The sequence below is a fragment of the Myodes glareolus genome, chromosome 7 (genome assembly GCF_982192425.1).
Source record: "Myodes glareolus chromosome 7, mMyoGla1.1, whole genome shotgun sequence".
Lineage (NCBI taxonomy): Eukaryota > Metazoa > Chordata > Mammalia > Rodentia > Cricetidae > Myodes > Myodes glareolus.
This window is the reverse complement of record NC_142032.1, coordinates 81,174,034-81,198,283: the sequence shown is the minus strand read 5'-3', so window position 1 is coordinate 81,198,283 and position 24,250 is coordinate 81,174,034. Positions and strand designations below refer to the sequence as shown.

The following is a 24,250-nucleotide window of genomic DNA, read 5'->3' as shown; positions in this document are numbered from 1 at the left end:
TTTTCATTAATTGTGTGTGTATGTGTGTATGTGTGTGTTGTGTGTGTGCAGGCAGGCAGGCAGGCATCATGTGTGGCAATCAGAGTACAACTCTTTGGGGTCTCCTGCTACCTCATGTGATGGGGGATCAAGCTTTGGTCATCAGGCCTGTCTGTGTGCAAGTACCTTCACCTCTTAGCCGTCTTGCTGGCCCTCGAGGTTTTTTATTGTTGTTGCTATTGTTTGTTTTGTTTTTTAGAAATCAAATGCTTATAAGTCTTGAAAAAAAATCTTCCAGGCCAGGCACAATGGGGCCCAGCTGCAATTCTGACTCCCAGACTCTGAGGCACGAGGCTCTTAGGTTCAAGGCCAGTCTGGATGCATAGTGAGATCCTTAGAAAGAATGGGGGTTAGGAGGAGGATGGGGGGGGGGGGGAGAATGATCCAACTCTTGAGGAAATTAGAGCTGCAGTTTCTGTTTTTGTAGAAAATGATAAGGAGGCCAGGCAGTGGTGGTGCACGCCTTTAATCCTAGCACAGGCCGATCTCTGTGAGTTCCAGGCTAGCCTGGTCTACAGAGTGAGTTCCAGGTCAGCCAGGGCCTACACAGGGAAACCCTGTCTTGAAAAACAAAATAAAACAAAAATAACATGGATCTTTCAAAACTGATTAAGATGTAGACAGTCCTGTAACCAGAGGCAAAATCATAATCTGAAATGTTTTTATTACGAAAGAATGAAAAGAGGTATGAAGATGGGGTCAGGAGTGGCTCTAGGGGGAGGTTTTACCGTGCAAGCCTGAGACCTGGAATCCAAATCCAAATCCTCAGCACTAACAAAAATTCCTAAATGCTGGTGGGCATGAAGGCCTACCTGGAACCCCGAAGTACAGGAGACAGGTTTTTTTTGGCATAAATTGGCTTTCTAGACTGCCCAAACTGGAAAGCTCTGAGTTCAAGTGAGAGATTCTATCTCATCAAATAAAGGAGAGCTATTGAGGAAAGGAACTCGGTATTAACCTGTGGCCTCCACATGTCTGTAAACTCCAAGTCCCCGCCACATTCTAGTACACGTACAAGCATACAGGGATACCAGACACAAAAAGACAAAAAAACAAAGATATGTGAGAAAGGACCAAATGACTGCAAATGACAGGTAAACAGAATAACTCATGATGGAAACAGGCATTACTAACTTAAACGATATAGAGGAAAAACATTAAATAAAATCATAATCTGGGCCTTTGGTAAAATCAATAAACTAAAACTAAAGCTCTAGACAGACTTATCAAGGGAAATGAAATCAATAAAATAATAATATTTTGAAATAAGAAAGGGTTTTAGACACCTGCAGGGGAATAGTGAGAGCCTATTTTGTAATACTCTGCTAATTAAATTTTTAAGATTTTTTTTTCCTTTTTGTTTGCTTTTTTCGAGACAGGTTTTCTCTGTGTAACAGCTCTGACTGTCCTGGATCTCACTTTGTACAACAGGCTGGCCTTGAACTCACAGAGATTCACCTGTTTCTGCTTCCCAAGTGCTGGGATTAAAGACATGTGCACCACCACTTGGCTAAGATTTTCCTTTTTTAAAAAAAAGCAAAATAGGGACTTAAAAGGGAATAGCCCAGCAGGCAAAGCACTTGCTGAGGAAGCTTGAGAACCGGAGTTTGGATCCCAGGAACCCACATAAATGCCAGAAAGATGTTGTGGCCCATCTGTAATCCCAGCAGAGACATGGCAGCTCTGGAGCAAGCTGGCTAGCCAGACCAACTAAAGGATGCGCTCTGGGTTCATGTGAGACTCTGCCTCAATATATAACGTGGAGGACAATTGAAAAAGGCACCATAGGTCAGCCTTGCATCTCCACATGCATATGCTCACACATGACCATGTACCCACCCACATACATCTTAACATGCATGCATACCACACACCTGAAAAGCCAAAACATAATGATGCCTGATGAGTGAATGATGCCTGTTGACACACTTACATTCGGAGTATTTGCTGCCTTCCTACATTCCTAGACCATGCTAGGTCCCATGATCTTGCTGTGTTTAGCCAGTATCATTTCTAAGTGATCATGGAGCAATAATTTTATAATGTTGTGGATTTTAATTTTTTAGTTTTTATATGATTTTCTCAAAAAGAGAAAGAGAGAGAGGGAGGGAGGGAGGGAAGGAGGGAGGGAGGGAGGGAGGGAGGAAGGGAGGAAGGAAGGAAGGAAGGAAGGAAGGAAGAAAGAAAGAAAGAAAGAAAGAAAGAAAGAAAGAAAGAAGGAAGGGAGTCTTTGTTTTCTCTGTGCTCTGGTATCATTGGTAAGAAAGTTGAATGGCCTGTTCCAGGAAGCCAACTCAAAGGAAGTTCTTCCCCAAGAAAACATGTATGGCTGGTGGATTCTAGGTGGTGAGCTGGGCAGTGTTCCTGTTTACTTAACTTTTTAAGATGTCCAGGGCTGGGGATGCAGCTCAGTGGTCGAACACTTACCTTGCATATGCGTGGCCTTGGGTTCTACCCCTGAACCAAATAATAAGAATAATTAATAGTGGTAGTATTTATAAAATTTCACAGTAGTCGTCCTAGTTGAAGTAAAATTTAAGGACAACTCACTTTCAAGCCCCTTCATAGCTAGAACGAGCTATTTCTTTGCTTCTCAGTAAATGTTACTTCCATACTCTTCAAAGAAAATGGTTCCGTGATTAAGAGCACTGGCTACTCTTTTTTTTTAAATATTTATTTATTTATTTATTTATTATGTATACAATATTCTTTCTGCTTGTATGCCTGAAGGCCAGAAGAGGGCACCAGACCTCATTACAGATGGTTGTGAGCCACCATGTGGTTGCTGGGAATTGAACTCAGGACCTTTGGAAGGGCAGGAAATGCTCTTAACCTCTGAGCCATCTCTCCAGGGCCACCAAACATAAATTTTAATTCTTAACCACTGAGCCATCTCTCCAGCCCCCGAGCACTGGCTACTCTTGCAGAGGACCCAGATTCAATTTGCAGCTCCCACACGGTGGCTCAAAAGTCTGGAACTCCAGTTTCACGGAGTTCCAGATGCTCTCTTGTGGCCGTCCTGAGCACTGAATGCATATGGTGCACAGACACATGAGCAGGCAAAAACACTCATGCATGCATTTTAAAAAAATGACCAAATACAAATCAAAGCTTGTGTTTATTCTGGTAATTGTGTTGTTCTTGAAAAAGAGATCAATTTGATTGTGCAAAGCTTTGCAAAATATTGTCTTCCCATTTGGTCTGTAACAGTACTTGCACTTCATATTCCAGGTGATAAGTTTTTGAATTGTCTCTCTTTTTTCTGATCATTCAACTCATAATTTTCCTTTTTCCAGATTTATTTTTATTTTTAATAATGTGTACACACGCACATAAGTGGGTCTTCTGTGAGAGCAACAGGCGCTCTTCATCACCGAACCATCGCGTCAGCTCCCTTCCTCTCCCATTCTGTTACTTCTTTCTTTCTTGAGTCATGCTTAGTTAAGGAACTTTACCATTTCTGCTTTGGGGATCTTGTTAAGATTTTCTTCCCAGACTGTTAGTAGCCTTCATTACTATAAAATTTCCTCAGGACCACAAACAATGTTGTTCTCTGTTGTATATTGTAGCACTTGACACTAAACTACAAAGATGACCTTTAAAATATCCACATTCAGAATGAATACAATCCACAATGAGAACGTACCTCAGTCCTCCGAGAGCTTACCTAGCACACAGGAAGCCCTGAGTTCCATCCTCAGTACTGGGAGTGGTGGTACCCACCTGTTATCTCAATGCCTGGGAGGTAGAGGCAGGGAAATCAAGAGTTCAAGGGCCACCCTTGGCTACATAACAAGTTTGAAGACAGCCTGGACGATACAAGACCTGCTACAAAGTAATTAAGTAAGACAGATAGACAGACAAACTTTCTTTTGACTTTTCTTCCCAGACTGCCAGCTGGGAATTGGTCCTTCAGGTCTGCTGGATTCTCTTCTTGTGTGGTCCTTTCCACGTCAGTTCTGCCCTCTGTGTCCTGACTCAGTATCCCTGGTTGTCTTGGTTGCCTTCCTTAGTCTTGGATCTAAATTCATCTGATACTTATAGCTCTGTGTTATCTTTTATCTGCTATGTGTTTGTTTAGACTTTTAATTCCAGTCTTATAAAAAAAAAAGTTTGGTGTATTCTTTTCTTTTCAACCCAAAGCTGAGTTTTCATTTTAAAAATTTAATATATGTTTATTTCTTTTAGGTGTGTCTGTGCATGAGAGAGAGCACAAAAGTGCGGAGGACGGCGAGTGGGAGTCAGTCCTTTCCCTGGGCCGTGGGTTCAGTCTCAGAAATGAACTCAAATTGTTAGGCTTGGCACTGAGCACCTTCATCTGGCCAGTCCAGGAGCTTTGTTTTGAGATGTGTATGGGTGTTTGCCTACATGTATGTCTATCTTCCATATATGTGCCTGGCACCAATGGAGACCAAAAGGGTGTGTCACATCCCCTGGAGTTACAGATGATTGTCGGTGCATGATGGAGTTCCCCATCCTGTCCATGCTGGGAATCAAACCCAGCTCTTCTGAAAGAACGGTGGGTGCTCTTAACCCCTGAACCTGCTCTGTAGTCCCCAACCGTGGGTTTTGTTCATATTGTTGTTGGTTGTAAAGGTTTTATTTTTTGTGTGTGTGTGTGTGTGCGCATATGTGCATGAGAGTACAGAGGACAGGTGATGTTGGAGGTCAAAACAGATCTCTCTCTCTCTCTCTCTCTCTCTCTCTCTCTCTTTTTTTTTTTTTTTTTTGGTTTGTCGAGACAGGGTTTCTCTGTAGTTTTGGAGCCTGTCCTGGAACTAGCTCTTGTAGACCAGGCTGGCCTTGAACTCACAGAGATCTGTCTGCCTCTGCCTTCCAAGTACTGGAATTAAAGGCATGCGCTACCACTGCCCAGTGTTTTTTGGTTTTTCAAGACAGGGTTTCACTGTGTAATAGCTCTGGCTTTCCTGGAACTAGTTCTGTAGACCAGGCTGGCCTCGAACTCACAAAGATCCACCTGCGTCTGCCTCCCAAGTGTGCCACCACCACCTGGCATCTTTTTTTATTGTTTTTATTGAGCTATACATTTTTTTCCCACTCCCCTTCCTCCCTTTCCACTGCTCCCCACGCTTCCAGTTTTCTCAGGAGATCTTGTCTTTTTCTTCTTAGGCAGATCCATGTATGTGTCTCTTAGGGTCCTCTTTGTTGCCTGGGTTCTCTGGGGTTGTGGACTGTAGGCTGGTTGCCCTTTGCTTTCTGTCTAATATCCACTTACAAGTGAATACATACATTATTTGCCTTTCTGGGTCTGGGTTACCTCACTCAATAGGCTTTTTTTTTTTAGTTTTGTTCATTTGTCAGCAAATTTCAAGATGTAATATCCCCACTGATTAGTACTCCATTGTGTAAAAGCACCAGTTTCCTTATCTCAAAACGGATCTCTTAAAAAACTCGAGCTGCAGGCAGCTGTGAGCCCCTGCTGTAGTTTTTACTTTTTTGAGCTAATCTGATTTTTTTCTCTTTATCAGATCTGAATTTGATCCTTTGAGGGTTTTAAATTCCAAGTTCGTTGATAAAAATTTCAAATATTGTTTGTCATAATTCGTTCATCTTGTGCTCTAGCCTCTCCTGTGCATTTGATAATCTGATACAAGCACCGTTTGCTGTGCTGCACTCTGTATTTATTTATGTATGCCATTTCCATCTATGTTTTAAATGTATTCTTTTAGAAAATTTAAATCTGGTCAGGCAGGAGTGGTGTACACCTTTAATCCTAGCACTCAGGAGACAGAAGCAGGTGGATCCCTGTGAGTTTGAAGTCACCCTGGTCTGTAGAGTGAGTTCCAGGACAGTCAAGGCTACAGAGAGAAACTTGTCTTGAAAAACTAAATTAATAATAATAATAGAAGAAGAAGAAGGAAGAGGAGGAGGGAAAGAAGGAAGAAAAGAAAGAAGGAAGGAAGGAAGGAAGAAAGGTTGGTTGATTTAAATCTGTTCCCAGAATTGTCAAGTTTTGGAAATATCTATTGACCTCCAAAAGCAGAAGAAAAATAACTGCTTGCTGGTATACTGTAATTTGTTCAGCTTTCCTTCAAGATAGGGGACGCAGGTAGCAATGAGAAAGAGGTGAAGAGGCCCTGCTTCTACAGTTGTGTTAAACCCCATACCTGGTAGGCTTGGTCCTGGGTGTTCCCTCCCCAGCCTTCCTTGGGGGGCTCCACCCTCAATCTGCTCACTAGGTGTGGTAAGGAAGTAGACGGCAGGGTGGCTCTGCCTGCCACACAGGCCACGTTCCCCCAAAGATGGTTATTTTTCTTGGGTTCCTCTTCTGCTTGGTCTCTTTTATGAAAGGCAATGGTAATAGCAAGCTCCCTCTCAACTAAATAGTGCCAGATCTGGGTGCCTTTTGGCTCTCCCTTGGGCCTAGACATGAGCAAGGGGCTGCTAGTCTTCCCACCCTCCAGCCCCTCTCTTTACCTGCTTCTCTCCAAATCGCAGTACCTGCTGATATTTCCAGGGTCGTCACCCTTTGCCTTCTGTGTTACTTTTCTATTGCTGGGATGGCATACCTGGAAGAAATGCCTGAAGGGAGGAGGCTTTATTTGGGCTCACAGTATGAGAACAGACAGTCCATTCTGGAAGCCAAGGCACAGTGGCTAGGACAGCTCATCGATGAAGAGGCTGGCTCCATTCAGTCAGCAGTGAGGAAGCAGAGAAGCTGAAGCTGGTACAGGACTAGAACCCAGGAGGCTGCCCTCCAGTGACCCATCCTTCAGTTAGACCCCCCGACTCCTCAGGTGTCCATCACATTCCTAGTTCCATGGACATTTGTGAACAAAACATCTCTTTAATTGAGAGATTCCTGGGTAGAAATGTGTCTCAAGGTAATAATGACAGACGTATCTAGTGACTCCTCCCCAAGAATCATTGCTGGTCAATCTAAGTAGTCAAGAATAGAGAACTGCAGGGGAAAGCTATGGAAACTCATGCAGTAGAATCTGGGTGGCCCCTAGTGGTGTGAGGGTTGGTAAAAGAGCCTTCCCCTTATTTACATAAAGCCACACATAGGGATGCTACGTTTGTACAAACATGCTCACATAACAGAGTTTTGCAAAAACTCAGACCACGCTGGAGCAAACCATTATCACTAGCATCGTGTCCATGGGCAGAAGAAATTTGCGAATGGGCCACTTAGGAGAGGATGTGAGATCACAGGTGATCCCAGTACGGTCAGAACCATTTGGCCAGAAACAATGAGAAGAACAGTTTCACTTACTCGAGCAGAGAAGGTGAGAAGAGGGAGGAGAGGGTGAGAAGACAGGTCAGAGAGTTCCTGAGACATGCCCAGCTCGGTGGTTAGCCGCGAGAACTCCAGAGCTCAGAAAAGCCCCTGAAGTCAGAGTGACAGTTTATGACAATGACGGATGCATACTAAAATCAGCCTGGGAAAGAGATGCACAAGGCATAGATAACTGTACTTCATTCCCCAGTGTGGATGACGGGCGACCCTGAAAACTTAATGTGTCCAGGGATGCTAAGCCAAGCCTCAGCGTCCATGGTTTCTGTTTGGGATCAGTTACCCAGTCTTTAGTTCCTGGGTCAATGGTGAACCTGATGTGTGTGTGTGTGTGTGTGTGTGTGTGTGTGTGTGTGTAGCATGGCCCAAAGCCCCCATCATAAACCACACAATGTGAGCTACTAGACAACTATCCCATTCCACCCCACCCCGTCCCGCCCCATCCAGCTGATGAAGACTCTTAACAGGCAAGATATCCCCAGTGCTAAGAGGCTGCCTCCTAGGGGCAGACCAAAGAGAAGTCCTTCCTTTGAACTGTTACTAGGTGTGGCCATCTTTCTTGAAGGACGTATAAACGGAATCACGGAGTTGTCGTGGTGCCCAGCCAACAACTCTCCCAGAAGACTAGGCTGTGAGAATTCCTGAAAAGGATTTATTCACCAAGGACTGGTGGAGATTTGTATGCAGGCAGAGACTGGCATCAGACAAAAAGCGTTTGACAAGGGGGAAGGGTCGTAAGCGAAAGTCCCAACGAGCTGGGGAAAGCAGGTACACACCAGATGGAATCAGGCATGAACTTAGATTGCAATATTAGCGGACAAGACGTGGAGGTGGGGAGGGCCTTCTGATGGGAATGAGAAACTAACATGATACATGGGTGTGTGCATATGTATATGTGTACATTTACACATAGTGCTATGTGTGTGGGTGTGCATATATATATATATATATATATATATATATCTTTTGTGTGAGCATGTGTATGCATGTGTCCATCTATTTCAGTTTAGTGCCATGCATGCATGCATATGAACACCAAATGTCAGTCTCTAGTGTTCCTCCCCAGCTGCTGTGTTTCTTTTCTCACTGGGGTTTGCTGATTGGGCTAAGCTGGCTGAGTAGTGTGCTCCAGGGATCTGCCTGTCTCCCCCTCTCCAGGGCTGGGCTTACAAGCATACAGCACTGTGTTGGCTTTTGACACACATGCTAAATCATACCCCTCGGACCCCAGCATACATTTTAAAACATTATTCTGTTCATTTCATTTTGGGTGGAAGCTACACGTGTGGTTATAGATTCATTGTAAGCTTCATGAGCATTTCTGAGAAACATGTGTTAGAGGGCACACCTGGGATGAGCCCCAACCCTGGCATCGACTCTCTGACCTATCTTGATCTTTCAATTCATTTTCACCAACCAAAGACAGTCCAAGACTTAATGGCGCAAATCCTCATGACTCCTAATTGCTTGTGAGTTCGTGGGTCAGCAAGGTGGTTCCTCTGGGCTAGACTGGACTTCTTCATGTATCTGTGGTCAGCTGCAGGCTGGAGACAGCAAGTATTCTGATATAGGCTGGGCTCTGCCAATGTCCAGGCCTCAGTTGGAATTGGGCTTCACTCTCACAGGCCTCCTGAGAAGCTGGCCTGATCTCGGATGTGTGGCAGTGGTCAGGTTCTCAAAAAGCAGATGAAAGTGTGTATGGTCTCTTGCAGCCCAGGTTTAGAACCAGCCCACCATCTTTGGCCGGCATTCCCAGTCCACGTAGACAACAAGGCCAGTAAGGGAGAAAATAGATTCCCCTTTCAGTGAGAGAGGGTGCTGTCACTTTGCAGAATGACAGCAGTGTAACAGGTAAGGAGGGATAGAAAACTCTGGTCATCCTTCCACGATGGTTGTCTGAATGAAAATGGCCCCACAGGCTCATAGGGATGGGTACTATTCGGAGGTGTGGCCTTGTTGGTGTAGGTGTAGCATTGTTGGAGGAAGAGTGTCCCTGGGGGCAGGCTTCGAGGTCTCAGAAACTCAAGCCAGGCCTAGTGTATTTTGCATTCTCTTCCTGCTGCCTGTGGATTTAGACGTAGAACTCAGATAACTCTCCAGTAGCACGTCTACCTGCGTGTCAACACACTTCCTGCCATGACGACAATGGACGAAACCTCTGATCTGTAAGCCACCCCGATTAAATGGTTGCCATAGTCATGGTGTCTCTTCACAGCAATAAAAACCTTAACTAAGACAGCCACCACGTGTGGGCAAGCTTTTGGGACCTCCGAGGTCCTCAATGGCTTCATCTATACGACAGTGACAACGTCTCCCATCTCAGAATTGTGACAATTCAGTGGCTGGTGCCTGGGAAGACTCTGCTTCTAGCATAATGACTGTTACTCTGTGTGCTTCTTCTACTTGTTCATGTATTTCTTCTTTTGCTTTTTAAATCAACTTTTTATGCTTAAAACCAGGCTCAGGGGCTGGAGAGATGGCTCAGAGGTTAAGAGCATTGCCTGTTCTTCCAAAGGTCCTGAGTTCAATTCCCAGCAACCACATGATGGCTCACAACCATCTATTTAAATATAAAAAATTAAAAAAAAGAAAATAAATTAAAAAACCAAAAAACCAGGCTCATAATCAACACCACCATGGCTCTGAACTGTCTTGAGTACTGCGTTCTCCTTACACATATCAACCCTCATACTGAACAAGTTCTGAACCGCAAAAGACGACTTCTTTTTGCTCCTGTCTTCCAGTCTTTGTTCACAAGCTCAACAACAATCTTGTGTATTTCAGAGGTTGCACTTAGGGGAGGAAATTGCTTTCGCTCAGTGCAGTTAATAAAGCCTGTGTGACTCATCTTCCTCCCTGGGTACTGTGACTCCAAACTGGCTGAAATGGCCTGAGGGAACCTCAAGAGGCCTCCCTTGGAGTGTTCCCACATTTGTCTCCATTGTCACAGTCAGATGCACTGAGGTGCAGTGGGCTCTGGCTCCTGCTTCCCAGCCCCTGAGGAGAGGTCACCCTTTGCTATTCCTTGAGGTCAGTGGTGGCTTCAGGTAGAGTCCTGGAAACCAGACAACAGTCGGTAAGCAGCACTCCCTTGCAGGGCCCTGGAGACCAGGCAGCAGTCCGTAAGCAGCACTCCCTTGCTGCATCTCAGCCCTGATTAGTGGAGAGAATTACAGTTTGCTTTCACACCTTCTACAACTCGCTAGCTTCCCTTTTTAGCAGAGTCTCCCAAGTTCTACTACCAAGAGCACCCCAGCCAGACGTAATGATCCTGCGGGGCTCTATGGTTTTTACTTTCACGCTTTCTTTCATAGTCCCTGATCCTAGCTTCACAGTTTCTTGGCGGTACTATATGTTTCCTTCAGAACCACATTTAACCAATACAAAGGAATTGGCTTAAAGGAAAAACAGCCTTACGTAAAGAATCGCGTGGGTGAACCCGCAGGGCAAAATAAAGTAGGATGCTTCAAAGATCAGCGCTGTAAGCTCATCTAAGAAAAAAGTCTTGTAGCTACCAGCTAAAACAGAAGCTTCCTTTCACTGGAAAGAAAATACTCAGAGCAGAAGATGTAGCTTACAGAATGCTTGAGTAGGATCCATAGAGCCCTGGGTTCAGGCCCCAGCACCACATAAACCAGGTGAGGGGCATCTGTAAGCCCAGCGCAGGAGGTAGGCAGGACAATCAGAAGTTCAAGTTTGTCTACATATTGAGTTCAAGGCCTGCCTAAGACCCTGTTTCAAAGACAGTAGTAGACAGCTGGGCTTGGTGCCTCCTGCTTGTAAGGCAACACTTTTGGGCTTTGTGGCTCAGCACTTGGGATGCTAAGGAAGGAGGACTGTGAGTTTAAGGCTAGCCTGGACTACATTGAGAGCTCTTGTGTCTAATAAATATTGAATTCATAGTTGTCTTCCTCCCGTTAGATGCCCCAGCAGTTTGATGAGTCAGCCATGGTCTGCCGCTGCATGTGTGTAATACCTGTGCCTCCCCAGCCTTGGACCCCCAGCTTCTCAGTGAAGGGCTGTGAGGCCTGACACTGCTCTCCTCCGTGGGGAAGGACTGGCTACCAGTGACTCATAGTCATGCTTTGCCAGACAGCGTCACTACCACAGGGGGTGGTGGAGCGCTAGTTGTAGCTGTGGGGTAACAGTAGCAGCCCCAGTCATGGGAGTGTTGGGGGGGGGGGAGCCGAAGCAAGAGTATCAACCGCACCGAGCACCCAAGGGAGGCCCAATATTCACGTCACCCTCATCCCTGAGTGCATTTGGTTCTCACCATGACTCTGAAGCGGCCGACATTTTCTAGTGTCCACATTTTGCAGATGCGGACATTGAGGCTTAGCAAGGGAACAATAAGCAAGCCAGCACCGCACAGATGCGAGTCTGCAACACTTAGGTACGCCTGGCCTTCCAGGACGACTCCTCCCACAGGGGTCCCCTGAGTGCACCTTTTGGAAAGCCCTTGGAATGCTGCCTCCGGGTGTGTAACTGAAGGGAATTCTGAGGCCGCTTGAATCTTTAACTGATGTCTCGGCCATGTGCAAATCTGCTTCTCTTCCATCTGCATCCCCCAGAAAGTCAATAAAACAGCGGAGAAGGATCCTGTCTCTCCGGCACCCCCAGCCCCACCAGTGCCGTCTGAAGCCTTCTGCGCTGAAGAGACGAGATTCAGATGGAAAAGTGCTGGCACCAGGTTGAGCAGGGTTCTCTAATAAAGACACTGCGCATCACACATCAGCTGCCTCTGTTGCTATGGTGACAGCCACAATTCCTCCCAGACAGCTCGGGTCTGCAGGGAGGGTGGACCCTGGGGGAGCAAGTGTATTTCTCCAACCTGTCAGACCCTGTCACCTTTCCTGTTTCTCTCACCTCTCCCACCAGCGTCCCCCCCCACTTCCTTCCATAGGATGACAGGGGCGCTGGCACCCCCAGGCCGTCATAATTAGCATCTGGCTGGGAGCCCAGAGTTCTGGCAGCACATTCCTCACTTTCCTTGCCAGCCAATCTCCTTTCCCCAGCATCCCTTCAACAGCACTGCAGCAGCTGTGCGCAGACAGCCCCAGCCCCAAGGTCACCACGGCACCAGCAATGACGAAGCATCCCCTTCCTCCCTGGGTGGGCATGGCCCCAGCTGATGCTTCCCTGTTGCCTGAGCCATTTGGAGGTTATAACCTTAGGGTTATGGAAAAAGAAGCTAGCCTTAGGAAGATGGAGAAGGCTAAACTCTGTCTAGTACTTGGAGGGGTTAAGGGATTCTTCTGGCTGAGATTTACCAATTAGGTTCAGAGAGAGAGAGAGAGAGAGAAGGAGAGGGAGAGAGGCGGCAAGATATCCCAGAAGGTTGAGGAAGTAATCAAAAAGTCTGTATGTCAATATTCCTTGAAGTTTAAGGGGCAAAGATGGCGGTGGCAATAACAGCCAGAGAGCTAGTTGCTATGGTGACAACAGCAACTCTTATGGAAGCTGTGTTCCAGGCACTGTACTGAGCACTTTACAAGCATTAGTTTGTGGAGTCCTGACCTTGACTGCATGTGTAGAAAACTACGTGGAGCTACTCTGGTCCCTTCCCAGAAGGGAATACAAGGCCAGGAGGAGATAGCTCTTATTCCCTAGCAAGCAATTGAGCGAGCCGAGAAGAGGTACGCTCTGCAAGATGAGTCCTAGATCCTTCCAAATCCAGTGTTATTTACAAATGGGTAAACAAAATTTGCTGGAAGAAAAAAATATTAAGAGACATAAGAAGGGGCTGGAGAGATGGCTCACTCAGTGGTTAAGAGCACTGTGGCTCTTCCAGAGGACCTGGGTTCAATTCCCGGCACCCACACGGCACAACTGTATGTTACAAGGCAGATCACAACTGTCTGTAACTCCTGTTCCAGGGACCCAACACACACAGACATACATGCAGGCAAAACACCAATGTACATAAAATAAAATGTAAAGAGAGAGAGAGAGAGAGAGAGAGAGATAAGAAATGTGGTTTATTCCACCAGATTGGAGCCTGACTGGAAGAATTCAAACCACCATAAAGAACCTTGAGGGATATTTGATGGAACACAGACTCTACGGAGAGACAGCAGCAGGAGGTCACTGCCAACGTTCCTTGAATGGGATTCTGGCGTTGTGCTTATGTTGGAGAATACTATTTTTTGGTGATACAGGTCAAAATATCTAGGGAGATGGACAAAGCCTTTAATTACGGGCACACATGATGGTGTCTTACAGAGCAATACAGGGACATACGTATTGTGTAACAAGGAGAGCACAGTATTGACAGTGGTTGAATTCAGGCAGGCCGAAAGGAGGGAGCATGGGCCGCATGTGTCCAGGTTAGCTAGCCTGTGTCCCAGATGATGCTGGATTGCAGCGTCAAAAGCTTGGGCATAGTGAGACGGCTCAGTGTTGTTCAAGCCAGGTCCCTTCAGTCTGATCCTAGAACCTAGAACACAGTATTGTCTGTCAGTTAGTCTACCTGCCTGCCTCTCTCCCTCCCTCCCTCTCTCCTTCCCTCTCTCTCTCTCTCTCTCTCTCTCTCTCTCTCTCTCTCTCTCTCTTCCTCTCCCTCTCCTTCCCCCTCCTCCCTCTCTCTCCTTCCCTTCTCTCTCCGTCCCTCCCTTCCTCCCTCCCTCCCTCCTTCCCGCTCTCTTCCTTCTTCTCTCTCTCTCTCTTCCCCTTCCTCCCCCTCCCTCCTTTCCTCTCTTTCCTTCCCCCCTCTTCCTCCCTCCCTCCTTTCCTCTTTCTTCCTACCTCCCCCCCCTCTCTCTCTCCACACACACACACACACACACACACACACACACCACAAAGAAACGAAATAAAATAACTATTAAAAGGCTGATTCCCCAAATGGCTCACCACCGGGCCATCACCAGCACACTGTCACACATGCTCTCATAGGTCTTTCTTTTAGGTTTCTGCACCTGTGGAAATGATCCTGAAAAGCCTGAAAAAGGAAACCAGAAAAAGGCCGGTTTAGCAGCAGCCCGGAGCTCAAGGTCACACAGCTGCTGTTCCAGCTCACACTCCTGTCCTAGGCTTCAGAGCTCTTCCCAGGGAGAGGCCTGCACTCACCCGGGGGAGCCTGCTCTGTTCGCAGGGGAGCCAGGGGAGCCACAGGTTGTAGTGGCAGCAAAGAGGATGGGGTGCGAAGAGCAAATTCATTCTAAGCCTCCAAAGCTCTGAAACAGCTTTTCTAAATACTCACTTTCCAGTAGAAGGCTATTTTAGGTCTGGTGCTTATAAATGTCCACTTTATATTTCCAGCATATGATTCAAATTGTTAATAGGGCTGAGCACGGTGTGGCTCAGTGACAGAGCACATGCTTGGAGTGCCTAACGCCCTGGGTTTAATTCCTTGGCACCGAAGAATAAAATAAGTGAATAACTAAATATAGTATTAAATGATTCCAGTGAACCTCAGTCTGGGCCTCCATAGAAAGGGACTTGCAGAGTGACAGAGCCCGGATTTGAGATGGAGATGGGGTATCTGTCCCTCATTATTGCAATAGAACTACACAGAAAAGCAGATAAATTCCTTAAAATGTTGATTGCAACGGATAGTGAGGTTTCATAAACCAATCCGTGCAAACCTTACTTATTCTCTTAAAATACAAATCCCCCACCCCCCCACACATACACTCCCCATGGTCCGGATCTGCACAAGCATGTTAGAACAGTTGTCTCATAAAGGGTCACAAGAAATGTTACAGAAAGGAAGCTAACACAATCCAATGTCTTCAATCAACGCTACTGACTCCACACAGTTTTCTGAGTCCTCAGGAAAAAAATGGGAAATGAAGAAACAGAGAGTCTGCAGATGGACAGGGATGACATATTGGAATGGGCAGAAATGTACAGAAAGATGTGTTTGCGTGAAAAATAAAATCAAAGCCATGATTCTCAATATGTATTACTAAGTGCAAAGGGGAGCTGAAGAGGGAGCGTTACTAAGAAGAGCTATTATGACATGGAAATTATGACATTTTTATCTGGAAAGCAAGTAAAAATGAAGATACTGTTGCCGGGGAGGTAGCACAGGCCTGTCACCCCCAGAACTCGCCAAGACTAGCTCCAGGGTGAATGCCTGAAGTTGCTCTAGGTCCTAGAGTCTAGGCCATGGGTGCATTTTAACTAAAAGATTTGTTTCAGAGGGTGGGAAGATGTGCAATGGTAGCTTGCTAGCTGTGCAATGCAAACCTGAGTCAGGGTCCTCAGCGCCCACATAAAAAGCTGGGCACAATGGCACTCACGTGTGCTAAGGGGAAGGAGAGTGGAAACATGATAGTCCCAGGGCTTGCTGGCCAGTCCGTCTAACCTAATATATGAGCAATGAGTGATCTGTCTCAAAAGACAAGGAGGCCATCTCCGCACTCGCCACTCAGGGACCAGCTTTGTGAACTGTCTTTGTACTATAAGGTGAGCCTTAACTCTCCCATCCACCCCTGTCATGATCTCCGCGGGCCCACCTCAAACCACTTTTACTCATGGGCCCTCTTTGCTTGATAAATGTAGCTCTCACCTCTCATCCAAAAAAAAAAAAAAAAAAATCCTCACTTTTCGGCAGAGAGCATCATAGACAGAAAGCCACAAATGTTCAAGATCCAGAGAGCGACTAAGTGTGGGGTGCCAGCCCCAGTGAACATCTCTACAGTGCAATCCCTACTCCTCAGGCTCAGGGAACATCTCAAGAGGAGGCAGAAACATAGTGAGAACCAAGGACTGTGACCTTTGTTGCGGGATCATGTCTCCTAGAAATGCCCAGGAAACTGTACCCACTCGTGATACCACAACAATGTGGCTGCCTAAACAAGACCTGAGCCAGGACAACAGCAATAGATTGTTAAATCTAAACAATAAATTTCCAAAGTGGGAGGGGGTAAATCTCATGGGGCCCCCCACCCCTTGACAAAGAACTTCAGGAGCTAATGACTGCCAATAGAGGGGGAATTAGTCCTTCAGGGGTGAGTCCCCTAATTAATTACCCAGTATCATGTGGTCAGCCCCGAAATCATATGCACCCCAGCATTACTAAACAGATTCTTTCAACAGGTTGTATTTATACATTTATGCATATGTAACCATAATAAAGGAAAAGAGGACGTGAGTTGGAGAGGGAGGGGAGGAAAGAGAAGGGACGTGTGATATAATTATGTTTTAATTGAAAATTGTAAATTACTCAGAAAAAAAAAACAAGATGGAGGGCAATCAAGAAAGCCATTGTCAACCTGTGCTTTCCACGTCCACACACCCAGAGGGAGGAGGGAGAGGAGGATGGTCGTGTCTGATTCTGAGCCTTAAGTCTGGGAGCTCATCCCATCTGCTGTTTGTGTTCTGAGAGCCTCTGCTTCGCTGCCCACTGGACATTTTCTACTTCCTGTCACAGAGCCCAGCACGGGTCACTCTATCCCCGCTCTTCACGAGCAGTCCCATTCACCTGGCCTAATGGAACGGTGCATTAGGAGCTAAGCAAAGAGGAAGGGCTGGCAGCCTCCCAGACACTAGATGCTTCCGGGAAGGACATTTCATTAGATAATAGCTCCCGTCCGGGCATGTGTCCACAGGATGTGAACACTCCACACTGCTCTGCACTCAACCTCTCCATCCTTGCCTCTCAATCGGCCCTTTCTTCTTCCCACTCCCCATCTCTTTAGTATCTCTCAGCAGGCAATGACCTCCTTTTTGTACCAATGGAGACACACTGGGTTCCTGCCGGTATTACTTACTCAGTCATTATTTTCTCCACCAAGTCTCTTTACGGAATCCGTGACACCCTTCCGGCTTCTCTGAGTCCTCCGTGGTCTTCTTTCTTCCTCTCCTCTTTTCTCTCTCCCTGTCTTCCTTTTTTTCTTACAAATTACCAGTTTCTAGGCTCCACAAGCCTTTTCTCTCTGCATTCCCTGGAATGGCTTTAAATATAACCACCGTGCCCCTCCCTTACGGCCAGGTGACATCACTCCGAGACCCTCCATTGCTGTCCATTCTACTCCTGAATATCACCTGGTAAAAAGATCTTTAAATTCTTTTTATTTCCATACTGAGAATTGAAGCCAGGACATGCTAGGCAAGCACTCTACCACTGAGTTACATCTCCAGACCTTTAAACAAATAGTTTATGTTTTGTTTATTTATTGAGACAAGGTCTTACTGTATAGTCTGGTTGGCCTAAAACTCACTCTGTAGACCTGGTTGGATTTGAACTCACAGAATCTGCCTGTTGCTACCTTCTGAACGATGGGATTAAAGGTGTGTGATTCTATGCCCAGTTGGGGAGGGGTTGGGTTTGTTGTTGTTGTTGTTGTTTGTTTGTTTTGTTGTTTTTTAGGGGGTTTTGTTTTTTAAGTTAAGGTCTCCCTGAATTGTCTAGGCTGGTCTTGAACTCTCTCTGTAGGTCAGGCAGGTCTTAGACTTGTGATCCTCTTCCTTCCTAAGTAGCTGGGGTGCTGGGCCTGTGTCAGTGTGGATTCCTTAAATTCCACACAGCAGACTCCAGGATGTATCATCCTTCACAAGATCTAGTCTCCTCCCAGCTTCCTTTCTGAGAAGATAAGCTCCAGAATCCACCAGCTGCCCAAGCTCTCAGGAGCTGGAGTCTCAGCTCCTCCTTCCCCTGGCTCACCAACATCCAACAGCCACAGACTGCAGTGATTTACTGTAAACGGCCTGCGAACCATGAGGCCACTGCTTTGTTTTTTGTTTTCAGCTTTTTGGTGGCCTCGGCTAGTCTCTGCCGTACTGCCATTATCAGGGGGGCCTTAAATAGACATGATGCCAGGGGAGCAAGCAGGCAGTCCACCCACATTTACTGAATTAACGAAAACCTTGTCTATCAGCTCCTGCCTTAGGCGGCTGTTGCCTCTTCCATTGTCCCCCTTTACAACCACTGTTCATACCCACTTTGTGGTCAGCTTTCGATGGCAGGAACGTAGAATGGTTTTTTTCTTTTCTTATGGTTTTTATTTAAGTTTATTTTATGGGCATTGGTGTGAAGGTGTCAGATTCCCTGCAACTGGATCATCAGACATTGTGAGTTGCCGTGTGGGTGCTAGGAATTGAACCTGGGCCTCTGGAAGAGCAGTCAGTGCTCTTAACCACTCACTGAGCCATCTCTCTAGCCCCGAATGATTTTTTTTTTAAAAAACATGGTTTCTCTATATAACACTGGCTGTCCTGGAAGTTTTGCTATGTAGACCAGGCTGGCCTCAAACTCACAGAGATCCTCCTGCCTCTGCCTCCTGAGTGCTAGAATTAAGGCATATTCCATTATACCCAGATTTTTTTTGCTTGTTTATTTTTGAGTCAGAGTCTCACTATGTAGCCTTGGCTGGCCAGGAACTCACCATGTAGACTGGGCTGGCTTTGAACTCATAGAGACTTTCCTGTCTCCTAAGTATTGGGATTAAGGTATACCTCCACCGTTGGCATGTCTCCCTAGTGATTACTTTCTGCTACCCTTGCCCTTATAAAAATCTCTCCTCCTTGAATGTGGGAGTGAGCAAACTGAACCTGCCAACTTGATGAGATGCCATGCTCCCATTTGGTGAGAAGGCTCTGACTTCCACCCTGGGTGCCCCCTCTTACTGACTTTCCGAGTCAACCCCTCTGTTTCTCTGTAGCCTGTGGAGAGGCCCATGTGCCAAGGAACCGAGGAAGAACCTCCAACAGGCAGCCAGTTTGAAAGCAGGTTTGCCAAAGATGGTGAGCGAGGCTGGAAGAGGATCCTCCCTGGTCTGAGTTAGATGGGTTCATAGGCCTGACCGATACCCTGACTGCAACCTTGGGAGAAAGTGGAGTGATGTGTGTTTGCTGTCTTAAGTTCCTAGATTCTGTGGTGATTTGTTATATAGCAGTGGTTCACTGATCTATCCATCAAAGCTCAGTTTATCACTGTAAAATCTAAGTTGTCTAATACTCTATGGCAAACTGTGGCTCATGCACCGATGAAATACAGGAAGATGCTCGGGAGACCCCACTGCTGTGAAGAGGTCTTCAGGACACTGGAGTGTTGTCCTGTGTTTGGTGCTAGGGAGTGAATCCTGGGCTTTGTACACACTAAGCTCATACTGTGCTAGTGCCTTTGTGGAGCTCACTAGATTTGCTCCCCAGGGCCTAGGACGATAGATGGATTTTTACCTTCCTGCTCTGGAACCTGCAATTTTTTTATTAGTGAGACAGGGCATCTTCTATTGGCATGCATATAAAGATATTTAATTAATCCTCCCTTTCCTTTTTTTGGGATAGAATCTCACTAGGTAGTTCAGACTAGCCTGGCATTACTTATAGACGAGGATGACCCAAAATTTATGCATCTCCTGTCTAGCCCCCGCTAAGTGTGGGATTTTAGGCATGCACACTGTCCATGTCTTTCTATTATCTTTTTGGCTATCAGTTGTTGAAATGGAAGCAGAATATATATATATATATTACATATTACATATATTACATATACACACAGACATATATATATGTAACATATGAATGCTTGGTGGTCAAAAGAGGGTGTCAGATCTCCTGGAACTGGAGTAACAGATGGTTGGGAACCTTGGGTGCGGGGAACCGAATCTGGCTCCTCTTCAAGAACAGCACGTGTTCTTACGCAGTGATTCATCTCTCCAGGTCCATGGCTGAATTAATTTAACTAGTCAGCTACTGTCAGATAACTGTTTTTATCCCAGCATTCACTGCGAGGACTATTCTCTGTAAAGTGAATTCCTAGCTGGACAGTGGTGGCACACATCTTTTCATCCCAGTACAGAGGCAGGCGAATCTCTGTGAGTTCAAGGCCAGCCTGGTCTACAGAGAGAGGTCCAGGACAGGCTCCAAAGCTACAAAGAAACCCTGTCTTGGAAAAAAAAAAAAAAGATTCCTAAAGATTAAGTAGAGTCAAAGGGACCCAGCTTTTGAACTTTTTAAATATATTGCCAAATCCCTTTGCGTTTGACCTGAACTATTCTGTGCTCTACTGTGTTTTTACCTACCAACATGTGAAAGTACCTCTGTCTGTCTCTTGGGGATTGGATGGTGGTATGTTTTGATGGGACACTCAGCTATGGGTGTTGTGGGAAGGAACAGAGTTGGAGTCTGGGGAGGCTGGGCAGAACACATGGAGTCCCCCAGATGTGTCTGGGTCCTTTATTTCAATGAAAAATGCTTCAGTCAGACCCCAGCAGGACAGAGGGGGCATGGCCTAATTTGGTCACGTAGGGAGCATTTTGTGGGAGTTTTTCCAAAGAGAGGATGAACTGACAGAAAGTCAGAAGGACCTGACACTAAGAACACCGGACTTTTGTAGCGGCACTGGGCTGTAGAGCCAAGAGGAGCTGTGGCCTCTGTGAGAGATGGAGGTGCAAGCTAAGGGACAGATCATGCAGGGAGCAGAGGCATTTTTTTTAAAGTTTTTCAAGACAGGGTTTCTCTGTGTAGCTTTGGAGCCTATCCTGGTTCTTGCTCTGTAGATCAGGCTGGTCTTGAACTCACAGAGATCTGCCTGCCTCTGCCTCCAGAGTGCTGAGATTAAAGGCATGCACCACCACTGCCCAATGAACAAGGCAACTCTTTTTATTTTATTTTATTTTTTTTTTTAAATTTTTTAAACTATTTATTTATTTATTCATTTATTATGCATACAATATTTGCCTACATGTCTGCCTTCAGGCCAGAGAGGGCACCAGACCTCATTACAGATGGTTGTGAGCCACCATGTGGTTGCTGGGAATTGAACTCAGGACCTTTGGAAAAGCAGGCAATGCTCTTAACCGCTGAGCCATCTCTCCAGCCCCCAAGGCAACTCTTTTTAAAAAAGCATTTAGTTGGTGCTTGCTTACAGTTTCAGAGGTTTAGTCCATTATCATGGCAGGGATCATGGTGGCATCCAGACAGGCACGCTAGAGAAGTAGTTGGAAGTTCTACGTTTGGATCCGCAGGCAGCAGAAAGAGAGCCATTGGGATGACTCGGGTTTTTAAAACCCCAGAACTCACCACAAATGACACACTTCTTCCAACAAGGCTGTAACTACTCAACAAGGTCACACCTCCTAATCCCTCTCAAGCAGTGCCACTCCCTGACGACCAAGCATTCAAACGTATGAGCATATGGGGGCCATTCTTAGTCATACCATCACAGAAAGGGGCTTTTCCAGATAGCTCAGTTACTCCTGTGCCTCTTCCAGGAAACTTAGCTGTTCTTAGAGTGTTTCTCAGTTGTCCTTACAGCTTATATAAACTTGGTAAGGGAGGGGCTTAGTAAATCTAGTTAGTTTCAGGGACTTCCTGAATCTACTTTGAGTTGTGTACACCTAGTCTTAACAAGCTTCCCTGCAGGAAGGAGTGTTCCACCTCCACTCTGTCTTCATGAGCCTCCGCCTTAGGTGAGAGGTTTTCACCTCAGAGGAAACTGCTGCTCAGCGGAGATCAAGGAATCTATGTGTCTAGCACAAACAGGACAAAGTAGCAGAATTTCCAGCCCCACCTGCAACTTTGATGCCAAGTGAAGTGGCAGCTTGGGTAAGGTTCAGTGTGAGAGTCACTCCTCCACCTCTCCAACTCAGAGCTAAGGTTCTGGAGGCTCCAGTTCACAGCCTGGCTCTGGCACCTCCTATATTAATTGCTTTTCTAGCACTATGATAAAGCACCATGGCCAAGGCAACTTCCAGAAGGAAGGGCTTATTTGGACTTACAGGGAGAAGCGTCTGTCATGAAGAAGAATCATGACAGCAGGTAGCAGGCATGGCGCTATACGAAGGATGCTGAGAGCTCCCATCTTGAACCACAAGCACAAAACAGAGTGAACAGGGATTGGTGCTCGTCTTTAAGCTCTCAAAAGCCGGTGCCCAGTGACCTGTTTCCTCCAGCGAGGCTACAGTGTTCACAAACAGCACCACCAGCTGGGGAACCAGCGTTCAAATACAGCTGAGGTTATGGGGACATTCTCTTTCGGACCACCACACCTCCATCAGGGCAGGGAAGGTGTGATGGAAGAACTCAGCTCACAGCATCAGGACCCTGCAGTGGAAGCTGTTCGTGGGCTGGCTGACCTCGGGAAACAGGAAGCGAGACCGGAAGGGGCCAGAGAGGATATTACCAAGGACCTGCTCCCCATAAACTGCTTCTACCAGCCATGAGGAAACCCATTGCTTTACATGTTAACCTAAAAAGTAATCATTTCAAAAAGACGAATAACCTGGTGGGCACATTTCGACATTCAGACGGAAGGAGCTAGCCCCTGGTCCATGGTGGACATCCTGGCAGTGCCCGTGAACTTGTCTTTCTTCAGGGCTTCCTGAGTCAGATGTGGAACAGACCCCACCTCTGCCAACTAGAAATTAATCTCCCTTGCTCCCTATGTGATCAAGCCTTTGTTTCTTCGGTGCCTCTGGCTTTTTTCCCTTCTCCCAAGGAGCCAGCTTGTTCCCACCTGGGGATTTCCAGAAGTATCCCGTCTTTCTGTACCGAAAAGCTGTGTGTCTCTGGTATCATCTTCGTCTCTCTCCTGTTATACTTCCCGTGTTCCATATGGTGCCTGTGATACAGTCGGTGCTCAATAAATGCACATTGAATTTAGCATCATACAATCTTTGAAGGTAGTGAATCATCAAATGGTGGCGGGCGGGGCGTGGGGGTGGTTCGTACTATACGGTGAATCTGCACTTGGAACATTGTCAAAGTACCTTAGATCCCGGTGCCACTACCAACCGTCTTGTGACCTTAGGAGGACCTCGGAGTCTCTGAGTGTCTGTTTCCTCCCTGGTAAAAGGAATATCATAATAATGGTTGCTATGAGGACTGAATGAGTTAAATAAATCTAAAAAAGGTAGAATCTGGCATGCAGCAAGCACACTATAAAAGTTTAAGTCTAAAGAAGGTAGAATCTGGCATACAGCAGACACAATATAAATGTTTAGTCATTATCAGACTTCAGTTGCCAGCTGCGAGAGTCTGAGAAGGTCTGAGGCTGAAGTACAAAATGGCTGCTCCTTTCATCCCCCACACTCCTGTGGCCCCAGGGACACTGCCTGGGCCAAGTAACCACTCAGCCCTTGATGTCGAGGGTACTTGGAGGAGAGGCCACTAGAAGTTTCTAGAGAAAACCAAGACCTCACTGGCTAGGAGATGAGGCCACCGTGGCTTGGTGGGGGTTAAGTCCAACCAGAGTGTGTTTATTTTCCCCTCTGTCTGGAAAGGCCTCTCTGGTCTCCATGGCAACATGATTTCCTGTCCTGGTTTTCCCTTGGAGGAGATACCTGCTAAATACAGAGGCTGAATACAGGGTGGAGGCCAACATGGGGGCTGCTTTCTTCAACCGCCTCCCCCACGTAAGCTGAGTGGCTAGCCTGGCCAGGGGCCATGTCACAAGAGCCTTTGTTTACGAGTGCAGACATCCAACTTCGGGTGACGTCATGGAATCCAGTCTGGAATCCTTGCTACGCCCCATTTTCTTTCTTTCTTCCTTTTGGAGGGCTTTGTTACTGAGGCCGAGGGCAGGCTCAGGCACAATCTCCGGTTTGCTAAGAATATTTTCAAATCCTCCTAGCCGCAGGCCATACCCCGGATCTGGAAGCTTCCCTAGCAGCCATTTAGCCATTCCTTCGGCCAGTTATCAGTTATTTAGTTCATTCAGCAAACATCTGCATCGTGGGTTAAACGCCCAAACTGTTCTAGGGTTGAAGAAGCAGAGATGAATAGACCTGGTCTTTTGTCTTAAGCAGCTGTAACCTTGGTGAATGGAAACAGGGTGAATGACTAGACCCTGCAGTAGGGTTGAGGCCCTGCACAAGCCCCCTGCAGAGGTGGTATGGGGCTGAAGTGAACAGCAAAATCTCTTAGACCTGCCTGCATTCTATTCGGTTCCTAGACTCAGTAGCCTTAATCAGCTTCTGCCCCGAGTCTCCATCTTCTCATCTGTAAAATGGGGACAGCAATGGGGGTAACCGTGGGGAAGCAGTAAACAGCACGGTGATTAAG

At 46.5% G+C, this 24,250-nt stretch overlaps 1 protein-coding gene and 1 long non-coding RNA gene across 4 annotated transcripts in view; one reads left to right on the top strand and one right to left on the bottom strand.

The window, feature by feature from the left end:
- Positions 1-24,250, top strand: part of Tnrc6a (trinucleotide repeat containing adaptor 6A) — a 167,758-nt gene that overhangs the window by 38,410 nt on the left and 105,098 nt on the right. The gene's annotated exons all lie outside the window — the stretch shown is intronic.
- Positions 13,255-14,504, bottom strand: LOC125417064 (uncharacterized). The gene is made up of 3 exons (XR_015003073.2): positions 14,366-14,504; positions 14,150-14,237; positions 13,255-13,733 (listed from the first exon to the last, which is right to left on the bottom strand). It is a non-coding gene; the product is annotated as an uncharacterized LOC125417064 (long non-coding RNA).